General features: G+C 43.9%; 1 long non-coding RNA gene across 3 annotated transcripts in view; it reads left to right on the forward strand.

Moving 5' to 3' along the window:
• LOC119862801 overlaps positions 1-20,863 on the forward strand; it is a 40,159-nt gene extending 19,296 nt beyond the window's left edge. For 2 of the 3 annotated variants that reach the window (XR_005295380.2, XR_005295377.2), the window contains exons 2-4: positions 18,034-18,203; positions 19,161-19,347; positions 19,692-20,863. This is a non-coding gene — a long non-coding RNA (uncharacterized LOC119862801). Of the gene's footprint in view, positions 1-61; positions 188-18,033; positions 18,204-19,160; positions 19,348-19,691 lie in introns of all 3 variants that reach the window. The other variant, XR_005295378.2, reaches the window with a different exon arrangement.
• Positions 20,864-23,694: the final 2,831 nt, after the last annotated feature.

Genomic DNA, 23,694 nt, shown 5'->3' on the forward strand with positions numbered 1-23,694 from the left:
AATAGCTTTGCTTTTGAGTGATCCAATGTTTTCAACCTCTCTTTCTCTCTCTTCCTAAAAGATATCACTTACCTGTTAAAACCCCGAGAATGCTGTTTACTGCAGAAATCCAGCAGTAGATCAGCAGATCAGCTTTGCTCACAAGACTAGGTGAACACCTGATTCAAAAGGACTTCTTTGCCTTTTGGTAAGATCAACTATCGCATCAATTTAATATTGGACATATCCTCTCTTAGGGAAGGGGAGCAGGCAGGAAGACTAGAACTGGACCTTGTATGGGGATTGACTTGGTTGTCTTAAGTATATTCCTACCCTATAGGATATTTAATTACTATGACCCTATAAAACAATGGCAGTTGTGTTTCCCCCAACCCCTTTCTCTGCTTTTTAAAAGGAAGGGATCGGAGTGGGCAACTTTTTCCCTTAGATTGACTACTTCCTTTTCCCAGATGCATGGGAGATTCAAGGATTCAGGATTCATTTACCTGCCAGTTAGAGAATGACAATGATTTCAGCATTGGAGAAAAACATACAAAAACTACTAGAGAATGGAGAGAATGAGACAAGGCATAAAAAGAAGAGAAAATGGAAGGAAAGAGTCATGCAGGGAGGAAAAACACTTGATTTGTGTGCAAAATAAGTTCTAGTTTTTCTAAACACTAGAATGGACTTCTTTTCTGTTAGCGCCTTCCTGCTAGGTTACTTGGCATTTAGAGCTAGTGGAAATTTTGAATTCAAAACCATTTTCTAACAAATTATCTTTTTTCTTCTAAGCTGGAGAGTTTCATGAGCATTTTTGGTGTTTCATCATTTTCCTATTTGTTTGGGGGGGGTTTTTTGTTTTCCCTCAAAATTGAAAACTTTGACTTTTTAAAAATTATTTTGCCACTTTGCCTCCTTTTATTTCCTTTTGGCACCAAATGCAGTGAAATGAATGGTCTGGGTTTTATTTGTTTTGTTTGACATTTGTCACCTCTTGCAACTTTACTAAAGCCGAGGAAACTTTGAGAGCAGCAGATGGAAAAATGAGACTGTAACTTTGCGCCCCTGTGACTTTTCGAAAGTTGGAGAAGTTACAAGGTATCCAAAAGAAATATGGAAACAAACAAAGTCAGTGTGGGGAAAATACACATGATGATTGTACTTGGTTGCAAAAGGGGCAAAAAAAAGACGAGGTGCAGAAAATATTGAAATTTAAAAAAAAAAAAAATTTAATGGAAATAAAAAAAACAATTTTCCAGAAAGAACTTCAAAATCCTTTTGGGGGGAAAAAAATCTACCAGAAGTTTCCATCATATCTTAAACTCATGTTTATTTATCAAGTGAGTATATGGCTCACATCAGTTAGTATTCAGGGGTGCTGGTGTAGTTGTTGCACATGCACATTTTTAACCAGTGCAATATATCTACTTGATTTAAAGAAACTATAGATAAAAATGAGGGTCTGGCTAGTGAGATCATTAGACAATTGTAGCTACTTGTCCACCAATGTACAGAGATTTCAGAGTAGCAGCCGTGTTAGTCTGTATTCGCAAAAAGAAAAGGAGTACTTGTGGCACCTTAGAGACTAACAAATTTATTAGAGCATAAGCTTTCGTGAGCTACAGCTCACTTCATCGGATGCATTTGGTGGAAAAAACAGAGGAGAGATTTATATACACACACACAGAGAACATGAAACAATGGGTTTATCATACACACTGTAAGGAGAGTGATCACTTAAGATAAGCCATCACCAACAGCAGGGGGGGGAAGGAGGAAAACCTTTCATGGTGACAAGCAGGTAGGCTAATTCCAGCCGTTAACAAGAATATCAGAGGAACAGTGGGGGGTGGGGTGGGAGGGAGAAATACCATGGGGAAATAGTTTTACTTTGTGTAATGACTCATCCATTCCCAGTCTCTATTCAAGCCTAAGTTAATTGTATCCAGTTTGCAAATTAATTCCAATTCAGCAGTCTCTCGTTGGAGTCTGTTTTTGAAGCTTTTTTGTTGAAGTATAGCCACTCTTAGGTCTGTGATCGAGTGACCAGAGAGATTGAAGTGTTCTCCAACTGGTTTTTGAATGTTATAATTCTTGACGTCTGATTTGTGTCCATTCATTCTTTTACGTAGAGACTGTCCAGTTTGGCCAATGTACATGGCAGAGGGGCATTGCTGGCACATGATGGCATATATCACATTGGTAGATGCACAGGTGAACGAGCCTCTGATAGTGTGGCTGATGTGATTAGGCCCTATGATGGTATCCCCTGAATAGATATGTGGACAGAGTTGACAACGGGCTTTGTTGCAAGGATAGGTTCCTGGGTTAGTGGTTCTGTTGTGTGGTGTGTGGTTGCTGGTGAGTATTTGCTTCAGATTGGGGGGCTGTCTGTAAGCAAGGACTGGTCTGTCTCCCAAGATCTGAGAGAGCGATGGCTCGTCCTTCAGGATAGGTTGTAGATCCTTGATGATGCGTTGGAGGGGTTTTAGTTGGGGGCTGAAGGTGATGGCTAGTGGCGTTCTGTTGTTTTCTTTGTTGGGCCTGTCCTGTAGTAGGTGACTTCTGGGTACTCTTCTGGCTCTGTCAATCTGTTTCTTCACTTCAGCAGGTGGGTACTGTAGTTGTAGGAATGCATGATAGAGATCTTGTAGGTGTTTGTCTCTGTCTGAGGGGTTGGAGCAAATGCGGTTATATCGTAGCGCTTGGCTGTAGACAATGGATCGAGTGGTATGATCTGGATGAAAGGTAGAGGCATGTAGGTAGGAATAGCGGTCAGTAGGTTTCCGATATAGGGTGGTGTTTATGTGACCATCGCTTATTAGCACCGTAGTGTCCAGGAAGTGGATCTCTTGTGTGGACTGGTCCAGGCTGAGGTTGATGGTGGGATGGAAATTGTTGAAATCATGGTGGAATTCCATCATAGGTAATCAAGTGATCCATCATAGAATATCAGGTTGGAAGGGACCTCAGGAGATCATCTAGTCCAACCCCCTGCTCAAAGCAGGACCAATCCCCAATTTTTGCCCCAGATCCCTAAATGGCCCCCTCAAGGATTGAACTCACAAACCTGGGTTTAGCAGGCCAATGCTCAAACCACTGAGCTATCCCTCCCCCCAAGGGATAGCTCTTCCTCAAGAGCTTCTTTTCCATGGGTCCAGCCCGTTGTCAACTCTGTCCACATATCTATTCAGGGGATACCATCATAGGGCCTAATCACATCAGCCACACTATCAGAGGCTCGTTCACCTGCGCATCTACCAATGTGATATATGCCATCATGTGCCAGCAATGCCCCTCTGCCATGTACATTGGCCAAACTGGACAGTCTCTACGTAAAAGAATGAATGGACACAAATCAGACGTCAAGAATTATAACATTCAAAAACCAGTTGGAGAACACTTCAATCTCTCTGGTCACTCGATCACAGACCTAAGAGTGGCTATACTTCAACAAAAAAGCTTCAAAAACAGACTCCAACGAGAGACTGCTGAATTGGAATTAATTTGCAAACTGGATACAATTAACTTAGGCTTGAATAGAGGCTGGGAATGGATGAGTCATTACACAAAGTAAAACTATTTCCCCATGGTATTTCTCCCTCCCACCCCACCCCCCACTGTTCCTCTGATATTCTTGTTAACGGCTGGAATTAGCCTACCTGCTTGTCACCATGAAAGGTTTTCCTCCTTCCCCCCCCCTGCTGTTGGTGATGGCTTATCTTAAGTGATCACTCTCCTTACAGTGTGTATGATAAACCCATTGTTTCATGTTCTCTGTGTGTGTGTATATAAATCTCTCCTCTGTTTTTTCCACCAAATGCATCCGATGAAGTGAGCTGTAGCTCACGAAAGCTTATGCTCTAATAAATTTGTTAGTCTCTAAGGTGCCACAAGTACTCCTTTTCTTTTTGCGAATGTACAGAGAGTATGAGACAGAGAGAAAGGATCTAATGAGGTATTGGGTAGAATACTAAGTGGCTATATATTCATACTTTTAAAACTAAATCCCATTCTCTTTATATATAATATACAGAAATTTAGAATCTCATTTTTAAATTAAAGTGATGCTTTCCTACAGGTAGATATAAAGCTTTCACTTTGATAAAGCAGTGATCCACTCTCATTTCTTGCTAGTGTTTTCTAATGATCTCCTGTGGAAGTATGGACTTAGACAGAATAATACAGTCGTGATGAGTCTGTTGTAGCAATAAGCTGAACATGGAGCCAGCCTGAGGATATCAGCCCTTAGTCTCCCTCTGCTTACCTGAAGCTGGATGAGACCATGGATTGGGGTGAAAGGGTGTAGTAGTTACGGGGTGGGAAGTCACAGCTAGAGGAGCCCTTACTGTAGCAGTAGCTGACATATTGCTGTACTAGGAGTTTGGTTTGAGTAGCAAGGAGAAGCGCTGCTAGCAGACTTTTGATTATGACTGCGGCCTGTGATACTATCTGTATCTCCCCTTCTCTCTCTCACACGCACACACGGCATGTTGGGTTGATGGATTCAGTGTGTGTTGTCAGCGGTAATGGGATTGTAGTGACCCCTGCTCATGGAAGTCAAAGCAGCGGTGAAGTAAGCAACCGCCTAGGCAATAATTACACTTCTCCTCTTTCCCCTCGCATAGTGGACGCCGATGCTGTCACCTGTGACCCAGACCCGGCTCTGTGTCCATGTGGAAAGGTGGTCCCCATTGCTGCCTACCCCTTTGTGTAACTGTATGCGAGTTGTGACTGGAGATTACATTGATGCTGACAGTGCATCCTCTTTCCTCTGCCGGTTACTTAGCAGGACAGTGAAAGCTCTCTTTCTCTTGAGATCAGAGGCTCTAGTCCAGGAGTCGGATTCTCCAGCCTGCTCCGGTGGTGCAGGAGGCTGGAAACTGGCTGGATCTTCCAGCTTGGGACTCCCCCAGCATGAAGAAATCCCCAGGGGATGTACAGCTATCACAGTTGGCTCCCATGGCATATGAGGCATGTCAAGGGGCTGGAGAGTGGATGACGCTCTGGCTATTTCTAGCTGGCAGCTAGCCCCTTAGGGGCCACAGCTAGACAGCAGAAATTAGAGTAGCCCCTGGGCTACTGTAATCTAGAGCGGCATAGAGTCAGCTCCAGCTTCATGGAGTTGTAACTGGTTCACTTGTGCCTTCCACTGGAGTCAAGTGAGACATTGTGCCTCAGTTCTTACACTAAACCTAGCAGCCAAACTACTGAAGGCAGTAGTAGTCCAGTTCTTCGAAGGGCTGAGCTCCTCCTATGCAGTGCTGAGCAACCTCAGCTCACCTGGACTACTTTGGAAGCTGAGGGCACTTTTAGGAGGGGCTTATCGGTGCAGGCCCACTGGAGTGAAAGAAGTTCTTCTGGACTGATCCTGTTGCCAGGTATTAAGCAGTTAAACAAGACGTTGACAAATACACTCTTTTCTAGTGATCCTGTTGATGACCGTTTCCAGTGACAGGATTGCATGAATTGTACTACTTCATTGCAATGTACACATAGGAATAATGCACTGAGGTGAAACGGAGAGATGCACCCTTTGCCAGTCCCACTCTTGAAATGCTGACAGTTTTCACTCAGAAATATCTACCCTTAGGACTTGTTTTGATGAAGTTATAGAGTGATTAATAGCTCTGCGATACTAGAATCTTAATTGAAAGTATGGAATTCCCCAGTGATGAATCTGACTGTAGCTGGTGTACAAATATCTTCTTTTAATCTGTGCTGAATAAACAAGTTCAATATCCCATAGTTGCTGTAGACCTCCATGGCAACTTGGAAAGTAGATCAAGAGGAGATGTTATAGGTAGAAGAGGCCACGCAGGGAAATGGCTGGATTCTGATCCTGAATGATGATGATAATTATTCAGCAATTTGGTTTGGGATCAATTCAGAACTATGCCAAAATCTACAACAAGACTCCTTTTCCTAGAGATGGGGCCTGATTGCTGCTTGGTTGAACAGCCAGTAGTCCAGTGGCTAGTTTAACTAATTAGTAACCTAACGTTACAGCTAACGAGGGTTGTCAAGAAGCTATGTTCCATCTGAATTGTAGAGGAGGTAGATGTGTTCTAGGAAGCCATGCTTTATTAAAATTATATGCCTCGGGGGTTTGATCACTGTATGAGGAATTGAGTTATGTTGTATGCCTCTCCAATATGTTGCAATACAGCTGCAGGGAAATGTCATTCATGTCACTTTATGAGAAAATTTCCAAATGAAAACAAGAACACAGGTACACACTAAGACCTGACCCTGCCAGAATAGAACTCTGCATCCAGGCAGAGTTCCTCTGAGAACTCATGCGGAGATAAGAGTCCACCCATGCGGATCAGATTGCAAGGTCAGGGCCTAGATTTAGAGCTAATCATATGATGGGTTTTGGATTTTTTTTCACCACAGAAAATTTTGACTTCTTGTCGAAAACTAAGAATCTTTTTGATTTTTCTGCTGTAAGGGAAAAAAAAAATGGTCTTTCAGTAAAAAATAAAAAACTTTCGAAGTAAGCAGTCACCTCCCATGAAAATGTTTGTTCAGTCAAAAGCCCAATTTTCTGTCAAAAACGGTTTTACTGGAGAATTTTTAACCAGCCCTACCTATAACATAAGTATCATGTTAATATCCAACTTCCTAAATTGGGCAGCATGGTTTAGTGGATAGGGCGCTAAGCATCCTCACATGCTTTAAAATACTATCCATGCTTCCGTACCTTACTGAATCAGGGCCTTACTTCAGTGAACATTTCTGCCAAAAAAACTCCATTCACTGGAATATTTGCTGTAACCAAACACACAGGGAATGAGGATATGCTCAAATCAAATTTGTTGAAACATGGAATGCCTATTTATGGAGAATTCCTCACAGTATCTGCCTCGCTCTACAGCCATTGGTATTGTAAAGCAACAACAAAGCAATAAATACTAATGCCGAACCAGAATCTTCCATCCAGGATCTTGTTGGTTGCAATGGACGCATTGTACTTCAGTAGCACTTTTCAGCAGTAATAAGAAATGTTAACTGTTTTGGGGTAGATTTTTTTTTTTTAATCATCTGACTCCTCAAAGAGTTTCTTATTCATTTTAATTAATGTAGCCTCATGACATCCATGTGGTATTTTGTGAGTGGGAAAACTGAAGCACCAGTTCCTAAGCGTCCTATCCAGCTCCTGTTAAAGTCAATAGATAGACTTTCATTGATTCCAATGGAAGCTGGAAGTCAACGAGAGTCTTTTCATTGATGGCCAGTGGGACCTGGATCAAACTTGATAACTTGACTAAGTTCATAAGATTATCAGTGGAATAGCCAAGAATAAATGCTCAGTCCCCAGTCCAGTCTTCTCACCACTATAGCACACAATGTAACTTCTGTAACAAACCATGGAAGACTTCTCATTCTTCCAGTATTTTTGATTATTTTAAAATTAAAGGTTGCTGAAGTTTTGATTTCTAGGCTGGGAACAAACAATCACACGGAATCTTATTGTTTAATTTTGACATAAGAATGAAAATGCATCTTGAGCAGGAAAATATAGCTTGTTTACTTTTTGTTTCTGTAATGTTTTTTTTTCTGCACACATGCAAATTGTGGCTTTATTCGTGCAAGATTTACGCAACTAAATGATGGACAATTATGGCAATTCACCACCAATAAGGGAGAAACAATTGCTGCAATTATCTTATGCCAAATGCTACTTCCAGCAGAAAGTTCTTTTGCCTATATACTTGCTTCAAGACATCAGTTTCTGCATATCAAAGTGAACTTGTAAAATTATCTAACATAAACTCAGCAAAGGGCATATGTTTCTTCACCACCAAGTCCCAAGTAATATTTAATAGCAGTTAATAGCTGACGTGCTTCTCTGGGCTATTTCAAAAGATACTGTCATTGTTTGTTTGTAAAACAAACACATTTTCTGAGGAAGCTGACAGTTTTAAGCATGTGTCCTGGAAAGGTCAGGGATCAGCAAGTATCTTTATCCGGTTTCTATTTGATCTTTATGGAGTTGGCTTAATTGAATTGACCAGTCTTAGAGGATGCATCTCTCCCCTATTCCTAATCAGGATTTTGTTACAGCCAAAAAAGAGTCTGCTTTAAATCCAGTTCATGCCATTGTGCGGCCCAATCCTGCACATCCTTTCTCGTGTGAATAGTTACTTACTCAGGGTCACCTCCAAATTCCATTGTCATTGGGAGTCTTTCCATTGACTTCAGTATGAATTGAGTAGCCTTGCTGAATGCAACTTGCATTAAGGAAAGCTTGCCTGAGTCATGGCTTACAGGATCAGTTCTTGAACTGGAGCTGAAGGAGTACTTTTGCAACGATCCTGCAAGGTGCTCAGCACCCTTACTCCCACTGAAGTCAATAGAAATCGTGGATTGCTGAGCACCGCACAAGATCAGGCCCTTAGTTGTTAACTCTGTGCTTGGAATGAAGATTTGCCCAACCTTTGGGGTAGGTATTAGCCAGTGGTGATTTAGAGTTCTTAAAATGAAGCAGCATATGAAAGCTTGGAAACCAGTGCAGAAACACCGGAGATAGTGGGTGGGGGAAGAGTACAGATATGGGGAAGCCCGGTTGGAGGCCTAGGAAAAGGGCTGTTCCAGGTCAATGTCACAAGACAGCTGGTGCTCAGCACTTAAGAGCAGAGGAAGTGATTTAGGCTTGGCCTTTACCAGAAATACATGTTCGGAGAATGCAGCAATGAGAGGAGCAGTTGTTTCTCATTAGGATAAGAATAGGTCAGATGTAGTTAAAATTGGGTAAATGGAGCAGGAAACGTGGCAGTATTTTACTCACTAAAGATATATTACGCACATAACTTAGATTTGTCTGTTCAGATTGTCTTGCGATTCTAGACTTGGAGGAGTGTCTTCGGGTGGCCAAAATCAGACGTTCTGTATCAGTATCATTGCTAATGTTTAATAAAGCAGCCATGTTTTAAGCATAACCCAAATACTGCCATGTCTTTTTGGAAATCTGGGGACTTAATGAATCAAAGCTTGTAATGTAATTTTGAAGATGGAAGGTGTTGCGTTACCATATTGTTTATATAGCAAAGTAATTTATGAAGATTCAGTTAGTGATGTTACTGGTTTATAATAGCTTTTTCTACCCTGGTGGAAGGAGCCCTTCCCATAGGAGTGGAGGGGCAGTTTTCTTTTCAAATATTGCCAGATTTTACACCCCAGAGGTCACATTCTTCCCTCAGTTACACCTGTACAACCATGGTAACTTTAGCTGGGTGGTGTGAGCATAGCTGAGGTGAAAACTTGGCTGTGAAGTTCAATTTTTTTCCCCCTCCCCCAAAATATTGGGTATATGCCTTTTGGGTGCCAAAAATGCACCTGCAATTCCATGTCTAAGTTGCATGCTCATTGTCCATGATTGCAAATGCAGATCTTGTGATTGTGTGTGTGCAAGTTACCACTCAGATGAAGAACCGTTCATCTGTGCATGCAGTCATCCAGTTTTACACATGCAAATGAGGTGCACAGTTGTGCACACACCTAATTTTTGAAGATCAGGCCTTCTATGTCCATAGCCAGAGCTTTTGGGATAGTATATCAGTATATGGCTCAGGGTCCTGCTTTTTTGTCTGCCTTTTCAGTACATTTGCCTCCAATGGTTAATGGAGAAACTTACAATAAAGGATACAATACAACTCCCATTGATGTCAAAGACAAAACTCCCATTTTAGGAACATGATTGTGTCCAAACTGAATAAATACATTATATTTCTCACCTGCCTTCCCACTAACTAAGGGCTTAATCCTGCAAGGTGCAGAACACTGTGGTCTTGATCCAGCACAGCCCATGCTGCCCTTTACTCATGTGAATAGTTCCAATGAAGTCAACGGGATGACTTATGTTCTTAAAGCTAAGCATGTACTTAAGCATTTTGCTGAATCAAGGCCAGGGTGTTCAGTACATGGCTGGATCAAGCCTGAAAGCCCCAATTCATGAAAGTATTTGAGCATGTGTTTAAGTGTCCAGCCTGAATACGTTGGGGAGCTTTCCTGCTTCATGGCCTATCCGTGGAATTCTGGCAGGAGCAACAGAAAGTGCTGAAGTTCAGATTTCCCACCACTTTCCACCCCAACCCTCTGTTTTGTTACATTCTGAAACTTTTGCCTTGGGGCCTGAGTTTTTGGAGGCTTGATTAATTTTATTTCATTTTTAAAGTTTGAGTAAAACGGTTCCAGAAATTTCCTTCCAGGCGAGCTGGGGAAAATACACCTTTCTTATTTATTTTAAAAAATCTATCTGCATAAGGGGGGTGAGTTAAGGCCATGCAGGCAGTAATCAATTCGGTATTTCCTGACTCTTGAATGCTAAAGAGGTAACGTTAACATAGAATAATGTATGGAATGAATATATAAAATAGAAGGGACATGTATACAAGAAAATCAGTTGTATGCAATTGTTAATTTGCATTAATGAATTATTTTTCAAAAAAATCCTCTTTGGCCTAAACCATTGTCTGGTGCATCTTCTCTCTCTGTATCTACATAGGTGTTCTTACGTGCAACCCCTGGGAGAGACGAGAGAATGGCCCCTATTACTGTAGTATATAAGCACCTCCTAATCTTTAATGTATTTATCCTCACAACATCCCTGGGAGGCAGGGCAGTGATGTTATCCCCATTGTACAGATAGGGAAACTGAGGCACAGAGCATCTATGTGACTTGCCCAGAGTCACAGAGCAGGGAATTGAATCCAGCTCTTCCAGGCTCCTGGAACACCCTTCCTCTGAGACTGCACCTATCTGAGGGCAGAGACCATGGGTTTATTTTCACATGTGCTATAGCATGTGGCTACCTCACATCCATCTGTAGTGCTCTACAGCAGCCAATAATTTATTTAAGAGTTTGGGTTCTAAACTGGTTGAAGGTGGAAAAGAGAGTGCAGAAAAATAAATTGTTTCCTCCCCATGCGGTAGACTTTATAGGCTCAATAATGCCTCAAAATAAGGACATTCCTTGCTGATACTTGAAGCCAACTTCCTGAGACACCAGCTCAGAGATGATGGGCAGCCTGCTTGTCCATCTGTGGATAGTAAATTATGAAGCTACCCTAACTTATTTCAGTCTTTGCCTCCTACAGAGCTTTATTGTTTCAGAATGGCCTGCTTTTAACAGACCCTCAACTTACAGCCATATATCTGTACCAATCAAACCCTAGATGGCAGATAGGTCACTGATGAGGTCAGATCAATTGTATGTCACTGTTTTCATACAATGAAAAAGCCAGGTTTAAAGCTGCTCAGTGACTTAAATTCTTTTAATCTTCTTTGAAGGATACTAGGCAAGCAGCGTTTTTCATCATCTATCTCAATGTCCCACTCACATCTTATGTGCGGGTCATCTTGTAAAAATAGATTTCACCCCAATATTTAATGTCTAATATAATTGTTGATCTATTTTAACATTGAGAGTATCCCTTTATTTAAAGGAACACTTCCCTGTGCTCAAAATATTCTCTCAGTTGTTATAGGCTGGTGGCGAATGTCTTTAGGTTTTGTAAATATGTGCTCTTACTAAATTCTCCAGGGCCAGGGTACTGCTCTGATAAAATCAATGGGTGCTTTAGTGAACTGCTGCTTCTCCAGGGCAGCCTGACAGACACACACGCTATTCCCAAGGCTGAGCCCCTTCCTGTTGACATGGCCAGTAAAGAAGGTGCAAGGCAAGAAGTAAGCAAAAAGCCACCACATTGGGGGGTTTTTGCAGTACCAAGATAGAGTGAGCCCAATTGTCCCATCTTGTGGTGGAACTTTGGGGAAAGTGGAAGGTAGAAATGGTGCGAGGGAACTTTAACCTCATCCTTCAGGCAAAATAAAGCCCTGATCCTGCAAGAATTTACACACCCGTGTAACTTTCTTTCACCGGTGATCCCTGACAAGACACCTTTCCTTGGGTCACCTCCAGTTATTTTGTACATCTTTTTTTGTCTCAGCATCTTTCTGTCCCCCTTTTCCTTATCTTTAATTTTAGGTTAGGCTCCAAGGGCCAGATTCACCGCTAGTGTAAATCAGCATAATGCCACAGAAATCCCCAGCTCTCTCCATTCTGGTGTGTATTCTTACATATATGTGCAGAGTGGAGAGCCCAGGTTAATGCTGGGGGTTGTGAACGCTTGCTTTACTCCTACACCCCCACCTCCTCCGGTTTGTTTTGTCTTCTGGTTGTAATCTAGATTGTCCACCATTTGGGGCAGGGACTCTCTTTGTAAATAGTTGTTACCACAGCACCTCACATAATTAGGATCCTACCAAATTCACGGCCGTGAAAAATGTGTCATGGACTGTGAAATCTGGTCTCTCCCCTGTGAAATCTTGTGTTTTATGTGCTTTTACCCTATACTATATAGATTTCATTGGGGAGACCGGTGTTTCTCAAATTGGGGGTCCTGACCCAAAAGGGAGTTGCCTGGGGGGGTCACGGTATTGCCACCATTACTTCTGCGTTGCCTTCAGAGCTGCATGGCTGGAGAGCAGCGGTTGTTGGCCAGGAGCCAAGCTCTGAAGGCAGCGGCCTGCCAGCAACAGCACAGAAGTAAGGGTGGCGATACCATGCCATGCCATCCTTACTTCTGCACTGCTGCCTTCAGAGCTGAGAGGCAGCTGCTGAAGGAGGGCCCAGCTCTGTAGGCAGCAGTGCAGAAGGAAGGGTGGCAACATCGTGCCATGCCATCCTTACTTCTGCACTGCTGCTGGTGGCGGCTCTGCCCTCAGAGCTGGGCTCCCGGCCAGCAGCCACTGCTCTCCAGCTGCCCCACTCTGAAGGCAGCGCCGCTGTCAGCAGCAGCGCAGAAGTAAGTGTAGCAATACTGCAATTCCCCCTGCAATAACTTGCAACACCCCCCCCCCACACACAACTCCGTTTCGGGTCAGGACCCCAACAATTACAACACCCTGAAATTTCAGATTTAAATAGCTGAAATCATGAAATTTACAATTTTAAAAATCCTATGACCATGAAATTGACCAAAACGGACTGTGAATTTGGTAGGGCCCTACACATAATGCAGTCCCAGACCAGGAGCTGAAGTCCTTGGGCATTACTACTATACACATAGGAACAACCACCACCATCTCCTTTTAGTCGAGCCTTGCCATGAAAGCTGCATGTGACTGGAGCAACTGGGGAAAGACCACGAATGGGTTGGAGAGTGGAAAGAAAAAGCAGCATAGCCACTGGTCAACTCATTCTGTGCTCTCTGGTCTCATTTCACTGTTGTTAGTTATTTTGTATTGTGGCAGTGCCAAAGAGCTGTAGTCGTGAGCCAGGACCCTGTTGTGCTAGGCGCTGTACAAACACAACAAAAAGACAGCCCCTGCCTCAAACAGCTTTCAAACTAAGTGTAAGACAGGAGGCTCTGGATGGGGGAAGCACAAGGGAACAATGACACAATATGGGTCTGCAGGGTTGGTAGTGGTTTGAGCACACGTTGGCGAGTTGTTTGTTTGTTTTACCAGTGTCTATGTTTCTCTCTCGGCTGCGGAATAGAACAGGGATGTCTGGCCCATTATTTGCAAACTGGGAAGGATAAAGCAAGTCGCAAAATAAATGGTATTTTCAAACCTTTCAGCATGTATGATGGACGGCAGAGAGAGAGAGTGAGATTAACGACATAGTGTTTTGTTTTTTTTAAAAAAAATAGCGGCTTATAGCTCTTAATACATGAACTGTTGCTCAGTTTACAAGTGCCCTTCACATGCTGCATACTCTGGAAAAAATAAACCAGAGAACAATCCATGGGAGGCTTTGTGCTTCCTACACACCAGCCTCCACTAGGAGCGAACCGGCGCATTGCGGTAAATGCATTTGTGACAAATCCAAAATGTCTAGCCCTGGTCAGAGAGTGCTCCAAAAGACAATGGGTGTCACAGATCCTATCATGACCTTTGTGATCTGTAGATGGATTTGCTGTCTGCTGCCTTCTGATTGTAAATCCTGCATGGAGCATTAGAACGAAAGGCCTCGCTCTTCTGCGGAAACTGGTTGTACTGGTGGTACCTGTAGGCTGCATTTTCGGTCTGATTTTGGTCCCACGGTGTTTGTAATAATAGCTCAGATGGTGAAAGGCTAAAGAGGTCCGTTTATATGCTGATAATATAGTTTTGTGAAACCGTGGGGTGATTTGCTACCACAGCTGGATGTTTATAAGCTGTGGCATGGGCACTTTAAAGCTCAAAGCTCCTATTAACCTTTTAGAAATGGGTGTCTTGCCCCCACAAACCTATGGCTGCAGCACATCGGTCCACAAATTGCCCTTGCTTTGCAATCTTGTCCTGCAGACTAGTTTGTCAGGCTTTCGTAGCCAAATTGTTGTGCCAACTTTAGACCCACAGTTGCATGTCTAGCTTTTACACCCAGGTGCTGTGATTGCACATTCAGATGATGCAGATTGTTCACTTTTACGCACAGTTATGTTCATGGCATACACACACAGAGAGAACCTAGATTAAAAACATCAAATCTCTTACTGGAAGGTTGCAATATAACATGACTTTTTTTTTTCTTGCAATCCACAGCCCTAACACATAAGAACCAAAAACACGGAGAGAGACAAAGCAGGCTGCTCCCTAGGGCAGAGAGGCACAACTCATCTTCCCCCCCCCCCCCCGCTTTATGCTAGTTCTTTGTTGAGCCGGACTGCTGAAGATACAGAACCCCAGCCTCCAAACAGGACCAGGACAACTTGTCATTTTAACAGTTTGCATGCACAACTTGGGTGTATTGGAATTGGATGTCTACGTTTGGTGAAAAATCCAGCTAAATTAAATTCATTGGAGGATTGGCTTTAGCTGTGCCAGGCTTGTGCTTAATGTGGCTAAAGGTGGAGATGGCTCAGAACCAACTGCCTCTCCTAATCTTGGAGCTGAACCAGCCTATGGCTCAAGTTAGAGCAGCCTAGGGGCTATTCTAACCTGTGCCACATTGTAATGCCTCCCTAGGGACCCTTACACTGGTGAGGATAATCAGAGCACAGTGGGCTGTAGCTCTGCTTCCTAAAGAATCCCCCTGAAATCACCCCTCATTACAGGGGACCTGACTGTATCTCTAACCATTCCTCCCTGCTGGGTGAATTCTCAGCTGCCCCTTTAAGGTAGGTGTATGGTCTCTTTGTGCCACTTCACTTGTGCAAAGAGACCCTGGTGGGGCTGAGAATTTGACGCCAGGGTTTTATCTATAAAATTCCTTTCCCTGTTTAGGGTGGGTGCTGTGTGCTTGTTAAGATGCTGCGCATCTCAGATTTAGGATCAAATCCATTGTGTGCTCTAACCCAGATCCCTCCTCCAAGATCAGAACTGAATTCCGGGGGGGAGGGGGAGCCAACACCAATGTCTATTCTGATGTTCCATTTGCAGAGTAATGCAGCTAGGGCTCCATGTAAGGACAAGTGACGGTGCATGCCATTTGTGTTGTCCATGGAGACAACGCCAGATGGGAAAGGCGGCTGTGGAGAGGTGGGTGGGGGCTGGATGCAGATCAGAATTCATTAGAACTGTTTGTTTTCCCCTCCCAATAAGGCATATGTCGAAGCAAAAGCCAGACGGAGCAGAAATGGAGAACAAATGGCAAACGGAGGGAGTGTGAGAATGTGGAAGGCCTGGCCCTCAAGGCGGACGGTCTGGTAGAGTGGTCAGACTCCTCCCTTGCGACGAGTCAAAAGGGCTTTTTCAGAGATCAGAGGAGGGCAGGCTTCACTTTGAAATAAAGTGCTGTGACTTTTCGAACGGCTGGAGGAAGGATTAGAAGGGGAGGGTGTCGTTCTGAGGATTGCTAGCGAGGTAGAAAGGAGGAGGGAGGCCTGGCCTGCTGCATTCTGTGAAATTGCTGCCTCTGGAAGTGTGGTTTGGGGAAACATTATCATCCTTCTCCTCCTTCTCCGGTTCAGCAGCAATTTTTATTCATCAACTTCCTTTTTTCTTTAAAAAAACAACAACAACAAAAACCCTTCTTGATTAGTTCTGAGCAAACTCCGTCAATCAGCGAGCGCTGCGTGTGTCTCGACGAGCCCTGCTCCCATCAGTGCTGGAAGGAAGTGAGGGCTGCTGGCTCAGATGCATTTGTTAAAATAAAATAACATGGGCAGGAAGTGCTAGTTTTCGGGGGAAGGATGTTGTTGCCCTTGGGAGATGTCACTGTGTCCTGTATGCATTAATGAAGCGCTTTCATTCTGGTTAGGACTTGAAGGATGCTCATTGAAAATCATGCTGCCATGGAAACCAAAGGTGTTAGTCTTTTGAGGATGCAGTTGGAGGGGGTTGAGGGTGGGGAGGGGGAGCAGATGCTCCAGCTAAGATGGTTTAAAGGCTAGGTTTGGGCCAGGCTGGGTACCTACCTATAGCTGACTGCTGTTTAAAGAGAGGGGACTATGTCTCTACTTTCTTTTTTACCCAGGGATCACTTATGTCCAGAAGACCCTCCGTACACACAGGCACATCCCATTTACCCATTGTTGGGCGGAAAAGGCCTGGCAGGATGGTCCAGTGCTAAGGGTACTAGCCTGGGCCTCAGGAGACCTGAGTTCACTTCCCTGCTTCCCCCACAGGCTGCCTGTGTGACCCTGGGCAAGTCACCTTGTCTCTCTGTGCCTTGGTTCCCCCTCTGTTCAGTGGGAGTTCCTGATCTCCCAGGGATGAGGATAAATACATTTGCGACTGGCAGGTGCTCAGACACTATGGTGATGGGGGGCAGAGAAACGGACGCAGGAATCTCATCCGAATTGGCCACCTACCCCTCCATAATTGGAGACAGTTGCACAGGGGCCAATCCAGCGCCCAGGATGTGCAGCTGGGCTGGATTCCGGGTGGGGCTGTGATGATGGAGAGAGGGGCCACAGAGCAGCTGCGGTGCTTCTTTACAGATGCTATAATAGTCCTATGGCTGGAACCGCTTCTGAATAGGTCTTTCTGGTCACAGCCTGCCTGCGCGCTGCTGTGTGGCGTGCTCCTGGAGCGCAGAACTCCACGCGGTACAGTGTTTGCCAGAGACATCTCCTGCAGGTGCAGGAAGCACAGACTGGCTGGTGAAATAGAACTGCCAGTGAGATGGGAAGTTTTGTTATGGTCCAGCTTTGTGCTCTAGAATTTAACATGTATCTGTTTTGGGGAACCTTGCCTTCAGCTAGCCCTGTGGGAACAGATGCCGAGCGTGAGTCCAACATGATGGTGCTTGTTGGTGAATAGATGACATTATGGAATCAAATTGAGGTGCATTATACATGATTAAATCAGAAATAACTAAATTGCATCTTTAAATCTGCAGACGTTGACAGTAAGGAACAAAGGAGAATAAGCCAGCAGAGGTAGAGTGTTTGCACTCAGCGTAGCTGACAAATGGTAGCCAAAATACTGTGATCTAAATATACAGCTGTTGGCGCTACAACCCTCTCACCAGAGCTTGCATGTGCTGGTTTTACATTTGTGAGAGCAAAGTTTGTAGTTGCCCTTGGCACAAATATCTAAGTCTCTGATCACATGCACAGTTACCACCAAATGATCTTCATGTGTGAAAGCTAGAACCAATGCATGGGCATCCACTTTCTGCACATTGGTCTTGGCTCCTATTGATAATGGTAAGTCCTTTATGTCCGACTAGAACATTGCTTTGTAAGGACAGCATCCCCCACACTGCAGACCCAGCAGTCTATTACAGGGAAAGGGAGGTTCTTAACTTGGAGACCAGAGAGAATCTAGCTACAATCAACAAGGACTATAAAAGTGGACTGACGGTTTCAGTGGCACACCACCCTTACCAGCTCCAGCAGAAGTGAACCAGATTGAGGCTTGAAAGTCTAAACCCAGGCTGCTTTGAGTTTACATTCGACATCTCCCTCCAGATCTGAACTCTAGAGCAGTCCTTGCACCTGTGAGATACTGACACGTGTCAGTGACTAACTCTCTGTTGTGGGGCTAAAGGGACCCAAACAACTTGAAAACTAATCAGTTAAATAGAAAGTGAGTTGTAAGAAGTTCTCACCCTGAGCCCCCCGCCAATTTTTGTGGCTTTGCAACCACATTTCCTTTGTTTAAAACCCACAGCTTCCCCACTCCCATTCCTAAGAGCAGCAGAGGACTCCTGGCTGAGAACACAATTGCCTGCCCATGTAGATTGCATATGCAGGGACCTGACTGACTCTGTGACCATGACCAAGACCATAACCTGGTCCCAGTGAGCCTGCACTTGATGACCTTTTGGGCACAGATCAAAGGTATTTTCCTGGGGGTGGTTTGCATTAACCCTTCTGCTGCTTTGATTTCCTGGCTGGCTGGGTTTTTTTTGTTTTGTTTTGTTTCATGGTGCCAGCTGGGTGAGTTAATGTGTTACCTACATATGTACGTTTAATGCTGCCGAGTCTCATTATTACATTACCATAAGTCTAATTAATTGTAATTGCTTAGAGCTTTTTATTATTGTTTACATCTAAATCACGTAAGTGCACTGTTGCCAAATGTAAAAAATAATATAGGAATGGGGATGGATATATATATATATCCATAATCACTTATGTGATTTAGATGTAAACAATAATAAAAAGCTCTGTGCAGCCTTACAAGTTTGTTTATAATATGTTCTTTGGCATGACAAAGGCTCTCTGGTTGTGTCGGATGTCCCTGATGAGTGCCTTGTAAATGCAGATCAGCCCCATAGCCTTCACTGGGGTAGAGTATCCAAAACTTGAGCAGCTGTAACTGAACGATCAGGCTCCATATCGTTAAAGACATACTAGGGGCTGGACAGCTGACTCTCTAACCTGCGATACTGACTGTAATAGGGAGAGGAAACATTCACAGAGAGAAACTAATACCAACAATGTGTGGCCGAACCCTTTGAAAGCCAAGTAGCAAATATTGCCATTGATGTACTTGGGGGGGACACAATCAATATAAAACCCTGAATTGTTTTACCCTACTTATTGATAAAGGTATCACCACAATGATTATAACAAGATGATCAGAGGGGCATACATACATACATAAATACCCCTCTGAGCTCCTTGTTATAATCATTGTGGTGAAGGCTGTGGGGCTGATCTGCATTTACAAGGCACTCTTTGGGGATGCCCTAAACAACTGGAGAGCCTTCGTCATGCAAGCCACAGAGTACGTTGCTTTATCCAAATCTGGCAACCACACAGGGATAACTGCCTCCCATTGCTTCCTGGCAGCTTGCCACCATATCATAACAAATCAGCATTGCCAGAAGTGTCCCTTCCTGCTGCAGATGGAGCGGAAATGCCACCCCCAGCCCTGCCAGTTCTCCCGGGGGATGTAGGCCCAGCGGCAGTAGCAGAATTACACATCTCCCTGGAATCAAGCCAGACCTGTGGATGGTTATTAGCTGGAGGATGTGAGGTAGGCTTCCCTTCCTCACCTGCAGCCTCCCCTTTAGTAGCGGACTGCTTAGCGTTTCCAACAGCAAGGATTCTTCCAGCATTAACACCCTGACACAAAGGACTTTCCCATTGTTTGAGGGTATGTTCTGCATATGCCTTTTCTTAGATGCTGCCTCTGTTCTGGCATAGCTCATCTCCAGACAGGAAATTAGTGGGATCTAAAATCCCCCCCACTAATGTCAGTAAGTGACAGAAGAAAAGCCTGCTCCTCTTTAGAATTTATGGTGGTTTTTGTGGCCATGTGGCTAGAAAGGGCTGTAAATAGGACATCTTTCCAACTTCAGCTTTTTATGTCCATTCCAGGTCACCAGACTTGAATCCCATCACCATGGTATGTGCTCTGTGAAACATTACCTGGGACGTGCTGTCACCCAGACATCAAAGCAAGAATGGATGCTCATAAAAAAGACTGGTTGGAGAGTCTAACTATCAAGTCTTGCAGCTAATAAGCTCAGCCTTCAAAGCTGATGTGCCCGCTTATGCAAAACCCAGGTGGGCTTTTCGCAAACATGAATAGCTTATTGTAATGCACAAATGAAAACTATTGGGCCCTTTGAGAATTTAATGCAGATGTGGGCACAGCGGTAGAAATACACAGCAATGTTAAAATGATAGTGCTGCAAAGTAACTACATTTCTGGATATTAATGTTATCTTCCCATTAGTGTTTTCTATAATGTTTTATTAAAATTCCCAGATGAAAACCGCCTATTGTAAAGAGCTGGTTCAAAACTCTAGAACTCCTTTCCTCTTTAGGGATGCCAGAAGAAACACAAGAAATAACTTAATTTAAAAGGGAAAAATGTCATTAGACTCTTTGAGGGAGAAGTTCTTGGATAAGGTCATTTCAAAGCCAGAAGGTGCAGCATAGGCTAGTGGTTAAAGAAGAGGAATGGGAATCAGGGAAATGTTCTGTTCTCAGTGTCCTGCTGTCTGGAGAGGCTCACAAACCCCTGTGAGTTCTGTACTTAGATTTCACCAAGCAAGTAACAAGTGTGAACTTCTCAGGCACTATAACCGCCTTACCATGGAGTCACAGACAGATTGGGGTGTCCCATGGGACTATCTTGCCACTCAGGCAAGCCTACCTTGATAGACCCTTGATAGAGGGTCCCTTACACCAAAAATCACAACAATAATTCAGTTACTGCCAGTCCCAAAGGGCCAGTCATTTACCTCGTATCTCTAACCAAAGACAGCACTGGTAGACAATCTTGTAATAAACTAACTAAAGATTGATTAAAGAAGAAAAAGAAACGAGAGTTCTTTACAAGGCTAAAGCAGATAACACACACACACAAATGAGATGCAGTCTGACGTTCCAAAAAGTGATAGCAGCTGCTATAATATGCAAGCGTTGTATGTCCTTTGTGGCTAACCCAAGCCAAGCAGCTTGGGGATCCCTTACTTATGCTTAGAAATACTGCCAATGTTTTTATAGTTACAGAGCAAGCACTTAAATATTACCTTATAACACATGGGATATAGATATTGTCAATAAGATTAATAAATGCAGCATCTTACAAGCATTTCATAAAGTCTTAACACAAAAACCATTCTCGTAAGTCTATTGTCTCTTTTAACCATGCTAACACATGGGCGAGCCAAACTGGTTTGCAGCTATGCATTATCAGAGCTCAGTGAGGGCCAGTGGCCTTGGCATGACCTGGCACCTGGTCTGCCTGCGTCATATGGAGTTTTTTCCCTGACTTGCTGTGAGTCCTTGGGCAAGTCACTTCTGTCTGCGTCATTTTCTCCATCTGTACAATGCGGCTAATGTGATCGTCCCCCTTGCAAAGTGTAGCAGGGGTTGAATGGTTTTGAATGTCAATGACATTTTGATAAAAATAGGACAAATCTTGATGGCATTTTTGCAGAATCTCCTCTCTCCCTCTCTTGCGTGCACAGATATCCCACTTCAATTTTACAACCCAGCGTAGAGCTCATCGAAATTGCTGGAATTTCAAAACTTTGATATGTTTAACTTCTTTGTATTTTCCAAGTTTCCTGAAAAAGACAAATGGTTTGAAACAAAATACTTGCCACTTGTTCCCTTTTCCCCAATCACCTGTACTAAAGCTCTTTGCAGTCATCTGATGACAAGAGCAAGAGCTAGTTAGTGGGACTCGCGCTATGGGGTATTGAAAACCTATTGTGGCTTGTGAGACTTTGATTTCTGTGCCTTTGGCACTTCGTGCATGACTGTGGTGGGCCTGATTCTATGGTGCTTCGAGGCTGCTTTGCTCTGTTCCTCCAGCACAACGCATCTCTGAAGCCAGCTTAGTGAGCCATTGCCTCGGTGTTGATGGATCTGATGCAGGAGCTGCCATCCTGAACAATATGGGTGTGAAAAGGGGGCTAGACCCACCTCCACAACCATCATTCAAAATATGCACCATTGGGTGTGACTTGTGCTGGGAAAACGTGGCATTTTACTGCACTGGTGCAGCACAATCCATGCTACCAGGAATGGAAGCTGTAGCGTAGACCTGGTTCAGAGGTTCAGACCTGCTCTGTCATGGGGATAGGAGTGTGGTGAGCAACTTGCCACATCTGCATGCAGTTTGCTAGTGAAATGATCCTTTCTCATGCTGTTATTCATCAGCGCACATGTTAAAACGTACCATGCGTTTTGCCTTGTGTGTGTTCGTTCTGTTTGCAGGGCTCCCTCTGCTGCTTTGTGGGTGGGAGTTGTCTGCCCTCCATTCAGAAATCAAACCTGAAACAAAGGAGAGCAGCCCAAAGCATCAGTATGTTCATGCTGATGTCTGTACTGTTCTGTCTTCCCAGCCTGACTCCAAGTGCTACACCTCCTCTGATTCTGTAGTTTGTGGACTGAAATAGCATCTCAGTAAGAGAAGCACAAAGCCAGGACTGTGCAGGAGCTCAGCATGTCAGCATAATAACACTGCTATAAACACTTGAGAGTGAGCTCTTTTAATGACAACTGCAGCCATAGATCGCAAATCAGGGTATCATTATCTCCATTTTACAGATGAGGAAACTGGCACAAAGAAGTCAAGTGACTTGCCAGTGATCACTAGCAGAGGCAGGATTAGAATCCAGGCATCTTGACCGCTAGCCCAGTGTCTTAGCCATCCGGCCGTGCTGTCTCCCTAGAAGCTCTGGTTTATCTGGTTAAATTCAGCGCTGCAGACATTTTCAGCAGAACATTTGCTCACCTTAGATGAATGTATGGCTCTGGATCTGTATTTAGTCAGGACAGCTGTTCCAGTTGGGCCTTCTGCAATGGTCTGCGGACTGTTTTTTGTCTTTCCAACAGGTGTCGGTACTATCCTGGAAGGACCTTCTCTCCAGGGGAAGAGGTAGTTCTGCCTCCATGGCCCATTTGACACTTATTAGCTCAGTTGAGACTGCCAATTTTGATGGGGATGTTTTGTAATATCTGCACCTGGGCACTGCACTAGAGCAAACAAATTCCATGCTATATAAGTTCTCATCACTGTAGCATCCGAGTGCCTCTCATTGAACATGGGTGTCAGCATGACTAAGCTCTTCAGTCACAGTATTTTTCACATTTCAGCATTAAAATGCTAGCCTCCTAATGCTCAGTGCAGAGCCTAGGATAGTAAGTTCAAGTTGTGAGCCTGGTAGGCACTATATAGCAAATCTGAAAGAGATTTCAGCAAAACCTGCCAGCCAGTTTTCCTGTCTATTTTTGTTACACTCTGTAGCTCCTACAATCTGGGAAATACAAGAAGCAAATTTGCCATTCGCTAAATCTTTTTAGTGCCCAATTGGCTGAAGTTCACAAAGTGTTTCTGCTCAGAAAGCTCAGCCACTCAGCCTCTAATGCCTGAAGAGCAGTGAGCATGTAGCTTGTATTATGCTTCATATTGCAGCTAACATGTTTGTGGTATTCTACCACTGTATCTGAGCTCATAATTACACTAACTGCACTCATTGATTATCAGCCACTTAAAGCCATTAACAGCCCAGTCCTGAATAATTGCTGTAACAACCCACACTTGCCTTGTAGTATTGGTTATGTAACAAATGAATCCATAGTATGACTGAGGCACTTCTTTGTCATCTTATAGATTAGTTAGTTCCATAAACAGTCCCACAGTGGTAACTATAGCTTTCCATTCAAGAGCCAATGTGGCCATTCAGGTAAGGGTTGAAAGTCGCATTCCAGGCTAAAACTTATTTTAAGAGGGACTTTCGCACAAGGGAAAAATAAATATCTACCTCGTATAAACTGTTTTAAAGCTGTAAACTCTCCAGGGAGCAGACCATGGATTACTATGTTGGAACGGCAACTAGCACAATTGGCCAGGGGTCTC

This window comes from Dermochelys coriacea, chromosome 10 (assembly GCF_009764565.3).
Source record: "Dermochelys coriacea isolate rDerCor1 chromosome 10, rDerCor1.pri.v4, whole genome shotgun sequence".
Taxonomy (NCBI): Eukaryota; Metazoa; Chordata; order Testudines; family Dermochelyidae; genus Dermochelys; species Dermochelys coriacea.